Genomic DNA, 14,864 nt, shown 5'->3' with positions numbered 1-14,864 from the left:
GATTTAATGTTATGAAAAATTAATAAAATATTATTTATGTAACCAGTTGATAATGCTGGATGAGATCTGTGAATCAGGCCACTACATGATGATGATGTCATCATCAAAACATAACCATTATGAACTGGTCATATTTTCTCTCGCCATAACAAATGGCTTGCTTTATAAACACATAGTAACAGCAGCAGCCAAAGAAAAAAACAATGTTAACAAGTAAAAAGTCAAGAGTCCAACTAAAGCAAACACTGGTCTCCATAATAGTGACTTCAAATGAAAATGTAATTAAAACATAAACATCTAAACGTCTGATAATTCTCAATAAGATATTTTGTAGATGTATGACTGAAATAAAGTTTAAAACCAATAATAAGTACAAAACTAATAAGTACAATAATGTGTAATGCCTGAAAGTCAGCTGTAGTTGTTGTGTTCATGTGGGTCTCTTTCTGTTCTTGTTGATTCTCTTTCCTTCAATGATTCTGCTTATTAACATCAGCTGTCATTACTAATTGTTAATCATCACTTGATTATTCACTTAATTATATCATTAAATTCAATACTGTTTCTGTGTTATTTTTAAACCCTGTAGTGTGGACACATATGTACACTGAGGGGTGTTAATTTAGCATTTAACATTTTAATTTAACATTATTTAAGGATTATGATTTTTATTAAAAATTGCATAATTTATTTTTTATCTGTATTTTGATGTTTATTTAATCCATTAATTAATCCATGCCAATTATTCCAATTAATAGATTCAAAAGTCTGTGACCACTACACTATATAAAAAAACATCTTGGTTACGGATGTAACCCTTGTTCCCTTTAGGAGGGAACGGAGACGTCTCATCCGAGACAAACCGACGAATTGGGATCTTGCTAGAGAGGCCGTGTATTATGTCTTAAAGAGACAGCAGCCCTTGCATTCCTGCTGTCTGAATGTGTTTTTAGTGTTTTTAATGTTTATCAAACAACAAAAGACAAGGAAATCACTCATGACTGAATAGTAACTTAATAATTAATGATTGATCTTTATTTAATTTATACAGTTAATATTACATGCAATGTTGTTTTACATTTTATTAGCTACTTTATTCAATTTCTGTACCTTAAAACTGGATACATGAAAAACCTGAAAAGCTTTATTTATTTGTATCTTTGCTTTACTGAATTTATTTGTGCTGTTTGATTATTTGTTCTTATTTTCTTTATTTTTATTTGACATACCGAACCCGTGAGCCTAAAACCGTGATACAAACCGAACCGTGAGTAATCTGAACCATTGCACCCCCACTGCTTATTAAATACCCGTTCTACAGGGCGGCACAGCTGATGCAAATATTGCATGCTAATGAGCATTGGCTCGTTTTAGTTGCACTCGAATTAGATTGGCTTAGCAAGGTCCTAATTCGTCGGCCTATCTCTGACGAGACATTGAAAGTGAAACACTGCAAGGAACTCAACACTTCTTCTTCTTTTTTTTTTTGTGATAAGCATTCTTTTTGTTTACAGATTTAAAGTATATAAGGAAAAACCACTGAGCAACACTATAACATGCTACATAACAAAATGAATAAGATTATATAAAATCCACTACATAACAATCTAACCACAAATCTATTTCCTCATACATTCAATGGGGTGTGCTCATTTCCAATCCGGTTCTGTGGGCTTTTCTGATTTCTATTTAAAATATAAACAGAAAAGAATTCATTACTCATTTCCCAAGAACTGTGAACTGTGAAGATCAACGTATCTACTGGTGAAGACATCAGCAGGTAGAAGTAAAAGAAGCATATCTTATGCAAATGTTTATGATTTTGATTAAGTTTTGCATAATTTAATTTTTGTCTGTATTTTATTTAATCCTATATACAGCTCAAACCTGCATTTTAGTCTGGGACTAGGCAGGGGTATATGTATTAGTATATTAAATTGCAAAATATTAAAATGCACTTTACCATACAATATAACTACACTATATTATATATATATATATATATATATATATATATATATATATATATATATAAAACTATTTATAAAATAATCTCAGTATCTGCAGATGACTGAAATGGATGTAAAGAAAACACAGCAATCTATAACCTTATATAGACATGGAAATGACCTCAGACTATGTAAGACTTGCTGAAAGCATAACTAGACAGTAACCATAACAACAATAAACATTCAGACAACAAACGTGAATAAACTACATATTTGTGGGCCCACACTCACACACACGCATTTTTTTAGTAAAGTAAATTTAATTTAGTGTGTTCCAATTGATTTATCCAATGCATTTCAATTTACATAATTAAAAAAGTTTTACATAATTCCAAAACTTTTAGAAGTAAAATTCAAAAAAGGCCATGAAAAATAAGAAGAGTTGAGTTTTTTTTTATTTTATTTTTTTACACAGTTTAGTGGTTTCAGACTTTTGAATCTATTAACTTGAATAATTGGAATGGTCTAATATATATATCATAAATTGAATTATCTGGCTCCGTATTCACAAAAATCTTACCACTAAGAATTCTCCTAAATGGCAGTAAAATTTCTTTAAGAGTTTTCTCTTAAAACCTATTCACAAAGCTGCTGAGACCAACTTTTACTAAGAAATAGAGAGAAGTCTTAAGCTAAGAGTAAAGGCGGGGTTGACCTCATTGCTATGGATGATGTGAACACGCTTTCTAACTATAGAGAAAGAGCGACACGCGTCATAATCTGAAAACCACGCCCACTGGGGGGGAAACAATCCAACCGTCTCCATTGACTTTGTATTGCATGAGGCTGCCTCCTTGTCATTTCTGACTTATAACAAAAAACAGAACAATGTCTAAAAGCTGCTATGTGACAAGGTGTACAGAAAACAAGCTAAAAAAAACCCAGAACCAAAAACCCAGTAGTTTTTATAAGCTGTCGACCCAAAAAACGAGCGTTTAAGGACTAAAAAGTGGATACAGGCGATTGAGACGGAGCGCGACCTGTCATATTACTAAGAGAACTACTCCCACTGGGGGGTAACATAATCAGGAACAGGAAATATAATATATAAAACTGACATTTGGATATTTGACTTAACAGTGACAAAATGTTTACTGCACACGTAGGCTTACTGAGGCATACTGAGTGTCAGGATCCCAAAATTTACCCATTCTTCCTGCTGATGCTTCACGTCTTATTGCCTGTATCCACTTTTGTCTCCTTAAAGGCTGGCTTTTACGTTCTGGGTTTTTTAGCTTGTTTGCTGTACACCTTGTCACACAGCAGCTTTAAGGCATTGTTCTGTTTTTTGTTATAAGTCAGAAATGACATGGAGGCAGCCTCACGCAATACAAAGTCAAAGGAGACGGTTGGATTGTCCCCCCCCCCCAGGCCTAAATGCACTCTGTCTCTATGCCCACAGTGGTTGGCTGATAGGGGAGGGGTCTCTGTCTGTGATTTAATCATATATATATTGTAGAAGGAGTAATCGTGTTGCTATATTCAAATAAAGGTTTTAAAATAAAAATGTTGCTATATTCAAATAAAGGAATTAAAATGTAGGATGTCACTAATTAAAGTGGTATATGTTCAGTTAATTGTCAGCCTCTTACGTTTCTGCATCTCGAGAGATTGCAGAATTTTCTGCATCCCTCCACCACCCCGTTCCTCACTCTCAGCTGGGGATAAGGGGGAGTACTCTGGGTTTGGGCTAAATTCCGAGCTCAGACACCTCTATCCCCTCGGATGGCATGCCAAATATGCTTATTAGAATTTTTTTTTACTCTATTCAGTCATTTGTAAGTGTGAACTTGTGAAAACAACTGCCACAGGTAATCTGACACTTTTTATTATTTTTTTATTAATTAATTTATTATATATTAAAATCTATAAATGAAAATATGTTTTGCATGTATGAAGAAAAGTTTCAGCACCAAAGGCTCTATCACTATTGCCTCAATGGTGTCAATCTGTGTCTTTGGAATGCTGAGGTGGATAGCCAGCAACAGCTATTAGGATTGCTTGTGATTTGGTTTTAGTGACTTATGAGTCCTCTTGACTACTCCTAACTTTTCACAGATTTAGGAGCTAGTTTTACTGCTAAAATGCTTTGTGAAATACTCTTAGAGCAAAAATTTAGGGGTCCTAAAATTAGGACTGACACACCCATTATTTTCTCCTAAATCGGCAAGTTAGGAGCTACTTTTAGCCTTAAGATGTTTTGTGAATACGGCCCCAGAGACCTGAGAGATCAGTTAACTGGGAAGAGTAAAGAGTGTACAACCTATAATATTTCTTATTGATTTTACTTTATAATGTTTCTTTAATTTACATTTTTCAGAACCCTAAAACTTTATTTTAAAACAAACCCCTCTATTCTTAAACAATTTGTTATTTGAACAATTACTTGTTGAGTATAGCATTTATTATAGACAACATTTAGTTTAATTATAAAACATTTTATCTTAATTGTAATCCATAAATAATTAATTCTGTAAATTTGTATGATATCAGAACCATCATTCTAATTCAGATTAATTTGATTAAATGCATATATAATCTTTTCCTCAGACATGGAGAGTAAGCTGATGTTTTTAGTGGTTTGCGTGATGGGCTGTGCAGTGTCTTTTATTAAGGCTGAGCTCAAAGTATCAACACCAACAAATTTGACTGTAAGAATACCATTTACTCCTTTTCACAATTATTTGGTTTAGAGAACCATTATTTTCCTTTTAAATAATGATGGATAATTAGGTCATTTGTTTAGAATCAAGATGCAGTTGTTATGAAAGCAGTTTAGGCTGTTGATGTTGACAAAGGTATAACAAATATTTTTTTTCCTGATTTTTTCCCCCCTTATTCTTAGTCCAAAATCAACCGCAGTGAGTGTGGAAAAACCAAACTTTGTTTGGACAACCCTAAAGGATGCGATCCTTCGGGTAGCTCTCAGTGTTTCTTCAACTCTGTTGCCTTCACTAACATGAGCCTCACTGTTGAGCTCAGTGGCAACTCTACCGGTTACATTGCTTTAGCAGCTGGAGAGACATCTAATCTGCCTCAGGTATACAAAGCACACACACTTCAATGCCTTTGTGGACCATACTACCTTAAAGCAAAGATGAAAGCTTGTTTTGACCAAAAGTCATAAAATTGAAAGCTGATATTGTCACAGTCACCACATCAGTCTCTCTCAACACCAGTTCAGTCACTCTTAGAACTACACTTCCCAGAATCCTTCCTGCTCACCACCTGCACTCACTCCCCAATCACCTGCACCTGCAAGCCATTACCCTCGTCATCACTCACTATAGCCGTTTCTCAATGGCTGACGTTTGCTGCTGGCTCTGATGTCTCTGTAGTGGTTAAACATGAGATAATTCATCTTTTTTATATCTAACGAGTGATCTTTGGTTTCATGAATCTATAATTTGTTCCCTGGCAAATCGTTTTGGCTGAGGGCAAAGTGACATTTCATAACTTTATATATTTAGGCTATTTAAAGGGGTGGTTCATTATGATTTCACTTTTTTAACTTTAGTTAGTGTGTAATGTTGCCGTTTGAGCACAAACAACATCTGCAAAGTTACGATGCTCAAAGTTCAAAGCAAAGGGAGATATTTTCTTTTAAAGAATTCTCTGTTTAAGGACTACAACAAACAGCTGGTAGGGACTACAACAAGCTTCTTCCCATGTTGGTGACATCACTAACCCTAAAATTAACATAAACCCTGCCCCTGAGAACACGCAACAAAGGGGTGAGGCCATGTTACTGCAATACAGTACATAACACAAATGCAATAGCATGTCATAAAAGCAAGATGCCAACATAAGTTATAACCATAATTAAACTAAACTAAATTATACTTGTTCTAAGATAATCATGCAGCGTATATTCTCTGGCTCTGCAGGCATCTTACAACAGTTCCCAAACAAGCGATTTATAGATTATCATGACAGAATATGCTAATCAATGACTTTAACATATCCCACATCAGCTACATAAATTAAGTAACTAACCATTCAGAAACATCCTGTTGCATTCTACATGTTGTCACTCCTTCTTGAGTCTCTCCATTATTGTCCAACTTCGGTTTGAACATAAAAGGCTTAACAGGTTCTGACATTTTCAGTGAGTCTTCGTGAGGTAATCAGCGCTGCTAACAGAGCTCTTGAAACCCGCCCTCTGCTTAGGAGCAGCAGCTCATTTGCATTTAAAGAGACACAATTTAACATGCTATAAAAAATGACCTGTGGGGTATTTTGAGCTAAAACTTCACATACACACTCTGGGGACATCAGAGACTTATTTATATCTTGCAAAAATGGCATTATACCACCCCTTTAACTTTACCGTTGTAGCCTACTAAAGCGCTGATTTTGTACATTTGACTGAATTGTTTGCTTTATTTCTTATTGTATATATTCTTATACCTTTTATACTTTTATAATGGCTATTATTGATTATTAAAACTAACATTTAACAAAAAGAGACAGGGTTGTGTTTTATGTTATATTTCATTTTATTACAGTGAAGATACTCAGAGTATGCACATATTGCCTGAACCATAAACGCAAAAGAGGCAGGGTTGTTTTATATGTTGTTTTATTATAAATACTATACATGCAGTGAAGATAATCAATGAATGCGTTGCCTGAACCACATTTGTGAGGCTATTAATTTGTTTACATTTTTTTAAATAAAACGAAAAGAGGCAGAGTGGTGTTTTATAACACATTTCATTTTATTGTTTCCTAAAATATACATACAGAGACTGGAGAAGCCAGAGCGAGCTGAGTGACGTCATCAAGTACGTTGCTGTGCCATTTGCAGAATCACCAGACTTGCGTCCTCCCGTTCACGGGAGTCCGTTCTCCTGAGTCGAACTTGCCAAGTCCTCACCTCAGTGTCTAGTCTCGTCATTGCTTCCCAAAACAATTCTGACCACTTACCTGTTCTGCCTACTTGCTTTCATTACCTGAGATTGTCTTCATCCGTCTTCATCTGTCTTTTGTCCTCAGCCTTCTGTTTTCAGCCTTCTGTCTTCAGGCTTCTTATGCGTTCCTTTGTGGTCCAGTCCTCTAGAGTCCTGTTCTCCAACCTCACCTGCAACAAAGATAACTCGGTTAACATCCAGCTAAGTCATCTGACTGCTGATATACTCCCCATTGGCTCTATCTCCTGCTATTATCCAGAACCTATTAATAAAAAACTGTGTTTTGCTTCTCATCTTGTTTGTCCTCTTCTGTTGTATGACAGAAGACCAGAACAAAGAGATAGACTGTAGCATGAGCAAACTTCTCCATCCTATCGATTTATTATGTTCCCTCTCTCAAAGTGGCTATACACTAGCTGAATATGCTGAGACATTTTTGGAGCTATCTTCTGTGGTTTTTCTGGATTAAGCAGAGCTAATCCATGAATCCTCTTCCAAGAAGGTTTGGACGAACCACTGTATTCATGAATGCCATGGATAACTAGCAACTGCACATTAGAACAATATGTTCTATATGCCTTCCTGCTGAGCTGCTCCACTCCCAAAAAAACACTCATCCTTCATGTGACCTCAGAGCCTGTTCCAGTGATCGAGTCAGACCTTGAAAGTGCACACACATCTGCTTCAACGCCTGAGCCCTCAGCCAAGATGGCTGCCGCCATTCCAGAGTCTCGTCTTTTCATGGGCACAATTCCTGAGTCTCATCCCATCATGGCTGTCATTCCAGGGTCTCATCCTGTCATGGCTGCCACGCCTGGGTCTTTAACCAAAATGGCAGTCGAGCCAGAGTCTTCAGTCATCATGCATGCCACCAGATCTGTCTCAGGGCGGACAGAGACTAATATCCAGAGTGGTGGATCCACCACAGTTGTCAGCACAAGCAGCCAGCATTCCAAGGCCTGTGCTCTCAAGCCTGCTGGCCGCATTGCCCTCAAAGCTGCCAACCTCATCACAGTCCGTTCCAGTGAGTGAAATTTCCCAGTCTATTCCAAGGACTGACATCTTCGAGTCCGTTCCAGTGATTGAAATCTTCGAGTCTGTTCCTGAGAATTTCCCGAATCTGTTCCTAAGAGAGAATTTCCCCAGTCTGTTCCTGTAAGAGTGATTCATCCATCTGTTCTTCCCAGAATCCTTCCTCCTCAATCATCTGCACCTGCAAGCCATTACCCTCATAATCACTCACTATATCTGGAGTCACCATCCTCACCTCAGTGTCTGGTCTCGTTGTTGTTTCCTAACACAAGTCCAACCACTTATCTGTTCTGCCTACCTGCTTTTATTACCTAAGATTGTCTTCATCCATCTTCATCCGTCTTCTGTCCTTAGCCTTCTGTCTTCAGGCTTTTTATGTATTCCTCTGTGGTCCAGTCCTCTAAAGTCCCATTCTCCAACCTCATCTGCAACAAAGAGAACTTGGTTATCATCTAGTTAAGTCATCTACAATCTATCTGACTGCTGATATACTCACCATTGGCTCTATCTCCTGCCATTCTCCAGAACCTATTAACCCTCTGGGGTCTGAGGATTTTTGGGGCCCTGGAGAAGTGCCCTGACATTTGTGCTTTTTTCAGTTGTTCATAAACATATTAATGGCAAAAGTGTCATTACACTGTATTCAGCACAAACTAGGCTACCATAATGTGTGAGCAACATATATGTACATGTTTGTGTTTTTGAGAGAATAACGTTTATGAGTGGTTATTGAAAAAAAAAATAAGTCACTGAAGTAAGTCCACAAAACAAATACTAAATATGTATCCACAAGACTTCTGGGTACCGAATGTGGAAACCTAGAATTTGCTTCAAACTGATGTGAAACATTCTGCCTATTCATTCACATAAAACAATATATTGATTTAAATTTTGTAAGACACTTTTATTTAGAAAGAGGCGTGCATGGAGGCGTGAATAATCCTGAATAATGCTGTGATTCACATCTGAGGAGACAAAGACCTGCAAAATGAGCCACATAATGAGCCTTTCAGTCAGGTATGTGAGAAGAATGTGAGGAGTGAGGATAAAGTAGTTTATTTTGTAGTCTATTTAGAATATAGTTAACAATATAAATGAGAATCAAAGGCACATTTTGAGTACACAGTTTTACCTGGAAATAAATCCAGTTCAGAGATATAAGTGAACATCACTTACCTGGCATTCCAAGGTGTTTGGTGTTTCTATGCACTGGAAGGAAAAAAAAAACTTTCCTGCTTCCAGTCAGTGATCTCACCATCACATTCATGCAGGATGTCCTGTGTGGGCCAATATCTGGTCACTATGATTCTCAAATCTGTGAGATAAAAGAAAAAACATCTGTGAGCATGCTGATAACAGGATCATATATCAATTATTGTATTAATGTTAATATAATGTCCACTCTTAACAGAAAACATGATTTTTGTGATGCATGCATGTATTATTGCACATCATGTAAAGAAAATTTTGTATAGGCCTATTATATTTTAAATTATATACAGTGCAAAAGATTGGACACATTACTATTTTTATTTGTTTTTGAAAGAAGTCTCATGCTCATCAAGCCTGTATTTTATTTGATCAAAAATACAGAAAAAACAGCAATATTGTGAAATGTTACAATTTAAAATAATGTTGTTTCTATTTGAATATACTTTAAAAAATATAATTTATTTCTGTGATGCAAAGCTGAATTTTCATCATTCATTGTGAACAAAAGCTTCACTGAAGTGCTTCACTAGGCTATTTCACAGTAAACACTTCATAAACTATCCAAAACAGGCCAAATAAATATTGTCTAAACAATCATATTACCTCTATGACATTTTATGTATCATATTTGTTATATTATAGAGCCTGTAAATGTTCATGTGCAGTTGAATACGTTGCCAATACATTTTATTTCAGTATTTATTACGTATTTCAGTCGATTTCACTCATGTTAGTATTGCAATTTTTTTGGGGAAAAGCCAATAAGTCATGTTTACTGATGTAAGTTATGTGTAGTAGCCTAAACGAAACCACACATCTGCCCCATTCATTCAAACAGAGACACAGAACATGCAGGATTCATATTTAATCAGTCTTTCTGCAATTTAATATTGACAGACACTAGTCTATATTGCAATTAGAATAAAGAACTTAGGAATAAAACAAACCTTACCATTCACAGTCCTCGGCTTGATCAAGTTGATCCTCAAAATGGAATTGAAACCAGCCAGCTTCCTCTGAGGTAAATCCTTTTAGAATTACCTCACCGCATCTCAAAACGATAAAAAGTACATGAATCTGACTAAGCTTGATGCACTTTTTCAAGCTGATGCGGGCATTGACTGTTTGCATGGATTGCCTCAAAATTTGCAATTGAATGCTGCGCGCTCTCCGCGGGAGTAGCCGCATTAGCGGATAATGAGGTGACTCACAAAAGACTGACATCTCTCATATCAGAATGGACTTCATTCAGAGAGAGATGACAGGTCACGCATCAGGTTATTTTTCTTTACTTTGCAAAAAGCACAACATTTAGTTTTTACTTGAGTGTACACAAATAAATGAAGACGTTAGAATGATGTATAACTCTTAATTGTATGTTCAAAATTGAGTATTTTGAGTCTCTTTCGCACTGATAAGAAAAAAAATCAGGTGGTATCGCCGGCGTGACCTCCGACCCCTTAGAATTAATGAACTCTTTTGCTACTCACCTTGTTTGTCCTCTTCTGTTGCATGACAGATATGGTGCTTAAGAAACATTTATTATTATCAATGTTGAAAACAGTTTAATTCTAATGAATTAGATACAAAGAGAGTTGAGGGAGGGTGTTAATAATAATCCACCTGCTCTGCAGTCCCACATATAAGTTTGTGAGCCTTTTTTTATTCCTCCTAGATCGCCACATTGAGGTGCTGAGATAATGGAGGAATTTGTATTCAGCTCATACAGTCTCTCCCATGTAGTCAAACTATTTGTATGTGGAGAGGCTGTTTGAACAGCGATAAGCAAGGACACCCCAGTTGAATAGATGCTTCCAAGCCATCTCTCCCCTGGTGCTGCATCCTTTTTCAAGGCTCATGCCGTGCCAATGAAGCAAGTGCATTTGGCTCTCAAGGGTGCTGAACCTGTTCACTATGATGAGCTGTAGTGAGGGAGCTCCCCTCAGCTTGAGTTTTTTTCTAGTGGAATAGGGATGAAAGTCAGGTGTTTGTACCTTGTGGTTTAGGCCCCGTGTCTAAGAGAAGTAAGAGAGGCCTGTGGGGTCCTGCACACTCCTGCACACTGTTCCACTCAGCAGTGCTATATTGCTATGATGCAGGGTGAACAGAGTTATGTAGGGCAGTATAGATTTCCTCTACTTTGTTTACCTTTCTTCCCAACTATTGTTGGGTCTCGAAGTAGGGATAATGCTCGCCTTTGGATGGGTGCTCTACTATGGTCCTGTTTCGAAAATGCTAATGATGGAAAGAAAATGAAAAGAATGAAAAAAAAGTTTGCCTGATTAGTGAAAGGAGTCTTTTATGGATCCCGGAGAAGTACCTTTGCTCAAGCAGGGAATAAACACTCTCCCTAATTGCTTTAGGGTATTTAAGTAGAGCTGAATCTCCCCTGTGGTTGAGCTTTGATGGCAAAGACAAGTGTCTATGGCAATTATATTGTGCCACTCTTGAATTTGCATCCCCTCTGGTGAAGTTGAGGGTTTCATTCTCCCTCTGGAAGTAGTGGTAATATCAAAAGTCGCAGTTGATCTTCTCCCTTTGGTAGGCTACACCCTAAATAGACTTTTCTAGGTGCTGACACAACTGAGTCATTTTTTTTGCTCTGCTCTTAGGGCCTTATAAGGCAGATGCCTGTCCTGTAGACTTACTATAGATCATATAAGCTTGGGTGTTTTCACCTACTATTGGAATCTTGGCTTAGGGAGTGGCACCACTATTTTTGACAGTTTATGAGTCATTTTGGATGCACCCTTGGGCTTGATGTGCTCTGACTCTGGTGCATCTTGTTGCCATGTCTAGGGCTTGCCTAGAAGAAAAATGCAGTCAGATGTACTTTGTAGACAGTCATCACTAACATACTCTCTATATATGATAAAATAACACAAGACAATTTCTACATACAATAAAACATACAGTACATAAACACACATTTCAGTCTGTTTTTTAGATTGAGCAGTCTGTAAATGTTTTTTTTTTTTTTTTTTTTTTTTTGCAGAACCGTAATATCATCTTTGTCTGTGGCAACAATAATGGCAGTTTTTTCTTCAGAACAACAACACTCTACAATACTACACTGGGGATCGCAAATTTAGTAAGGATAACATTTGTGAGCATATTGTTTTAACACTTTTTTTATCAAATAATTATCAGATAATCAGATTTTGATATATGAATCAATATCCTGTTTTCAGCTTAATGTGAACAATGTCGAGGGTTCGATACAGCCAAGCTTGATTCAGTGTGTTTTCAGCATTCCCATTGATGAAAACGCCATTTACATACTAAGCACTATCAACGGCACATATATCAACTTAACCGACATTGCTAATTCCAAAATTCCCGTATTCCTTGACATCTTGAAGGGTTCAACCAATGGTGAGTTTGTTCATATTTCAAACACATTACAGGTTGTTATAGGATATGTAGCTAAAGCTGATAAAGGAATGTTTTTCATTAACAAATCTGTAATACAAATACAGTGGGGTACAAATTTAACACATTGAAAATCACACAGATAAAGAAATCTTCTTTTGTCCTTCCATGTCCAGAAGCTGTCTCGCTAGCAAATGCAAAAAATGTGCTTGTTATATTTGATTCAGACATCTGCATTGTTTATCAAATCCGTTTTGTCATTAAAAAATAGTTTCTACCAGTTGAGAACGATTTCCAATCTTAAATCATTTCTGACTTTTCATGATTTGCAAAAGATTATCCATGCTTATATTACAGCAGACTATTGCAATTATTTTCCCCATTCCTCATTAACATAGAATATATTAAAATAGAATATAAATTGTAGTGGGGAAAATGTATAATAAATATGAAAAATGCTACATTTTTACTAGTGGCCTCAGACTTTTGATCTCAACTGTACATGCATAAACCATGAGCTGATTATAGACTGCCATTTTGCAATTTGTTTCAAAGGAACTGCGCTGGGAACACCAACAAGTGTACTTGAGTCCCCGGTTCTGGTTAATCTAGCTAATCTAGCTAATCTAACTAATTCTACAAATGTTGTAAGCACCCCAGCTAGCACCCCAGCTAATTCAAATGCCAGCATCTCACTCACCAGCCTCTTGAGTCATGGTAAATATATTTCTCAAAAGTTCTCCAATGATGTTAAATCACAATATATACACAACAACATTTATGTTATTTTCTAAATGCATACAGTTCAAATAACTCTCTTCTCTTGTTATGACTTACAGCAGCAATTTGCCTTCTCAGTATCTTCTTGCATCTGATCTGATGAGACCCAAGAGACCTGAGGACTAATCATGATTTAGAGTAGTATGTGGATATGTAGTAACGTTGGCATGTTTTCCAAAAAATATTCTTATTTCCATTGGCTTCTTTTTTTTTTCCATCTGATTCTTTCTATAAGATTATTCACAAACATATAAGTTGTGCTTTACATATACTGGGTGTTAGGAAACATAAAAAGCGGTGTGGTGTTTTAATGATCTTCTAACATTATTTACTGATAGTGGAAATGACCATGAAAAGATACACTTGTATTTTGAAAGAGATTTGAAGTTACATTAAAAATAATTTGTTAAAATAATACATAAATAAAAATTATAAATCCAATTACAATACAATGTTATTAAACAAATCATTTTGTTGGCAAATTTTTACTTACTATACTTACTATAAATAAAAATGTATATTGTGATTGTCTCTTGTCTCTTTAAAATATGCATCATATTTTCTGTCATATAATATAAGGGTGGTTTCACTACAGTGGTTCAGGCTACAGGACTGACAAATGACTAAAGAATCTTTATCAGCATGATGGTGGCTATGGTTACATTTGAATTGGTTACAAAATAGATGTATAAGATGATAAAACATGTACAGTTAATTGTGCCCAGCATGTACAGTGCTCAGTGTAAATGAGTACACCCCCTTTGAAAAGTAACATTTTAAACAATCTCAATGAACACAAAAACAATTTCCAAAATGTTGACAAGACTAAGTTTAATATAACATCTATTTAACTTATATTATTAACCTTACTTTCATATTATAACTTAGTTAACACATTTTCCAGTTTTACTCAAATTAGGGTGATGCAAAAATGAGTACACCCCACAAAAAAAAACTACTACATCTAGTACTTTGTATGGCCTCCATGATTTTTAATGACTTCTAGGCATGGAATGAACAAGTTGGCGACATTTTGCAACATCTATCTTTTTCCATTCTTCAAGAATGAGCTCTTTTAGAGACTGGATGCTGGATGGAGAGTGATGCTCAACTTGTCTCTTCAGAATTCCCCATAGGTGTACGATTGGGTTCAGATCAGGAGCCACTGAATCACTTTCACCCTGTTCTTCTTCAGAAATCCAACAGTGGCCTTAGATGTGTGTTTAGGATCATTGTCATGTTGGAAAAGTGCATGACGACCAAGGGCACGGAGTGATGGTAGCATCTTCTCTTTCAGTATAGAGCAGTACATCTGTGAATTCATTATGCCATCAATGAAACACAGCTCCCCGACACCAGCAGCACTCATGCTGCCCCACATAAGGACACTGACACCACCATGCGTCACTGTAGGCACCATGCATTTTTCTTTGTATTCCTCACCTTTGCGACGCCATACAGTTTTGAAGCCATCAGTTCCAAAAACATTTATCTTGGTCTCATCGCTCCAGAGTATAGAGCCCAGCAGTCTTCATCTTTGTCAGCA

General features: G+C 36.4%; 1 long non-coding RNA gene across 1 annotated transcript; it reads left to right on the top strand.

The window, feature by feature from the left end:
* Positions 1–1,735: 1,735 nt before the first annotated feature.
* Positions 1,736–13,846, top strand: LOC127511270 (uncharacterized). Its single transcript, XR_007929944.1, has 7 exons — positions 1,736–1,780; positions 4,560–4,660; positions 4,855–5,049; positions 12,162–12,257; positions 12,358–12,541; positions 13,094–13,255; positions 13,378–13,846. It is a non-coding gene; the product is annotated as an uncharacterized LOC127511270 (long non-coding RNA).
* Positions 13,847–14,864: the final 1,018 nt, after the last annotated feature.

Source organism: Ctenopharyngodon idella, chromosome 4, assembly GCF_019924925.1.
Source record: "Ctenopharyngodon idella isolate HZGC_01 chromosome 4, HZGC01, whole genome shotgun sequence".
NCBI lineage: Eukaryota > Metazoa > Chordata > Actinopteri > Cypriniformes > Xenocyprididae > Ctenopharyngodon > Ctenopharyngodon idella.
This window is presented reverse-complemented; position numbering and strand designations above follow the sequence as displayed.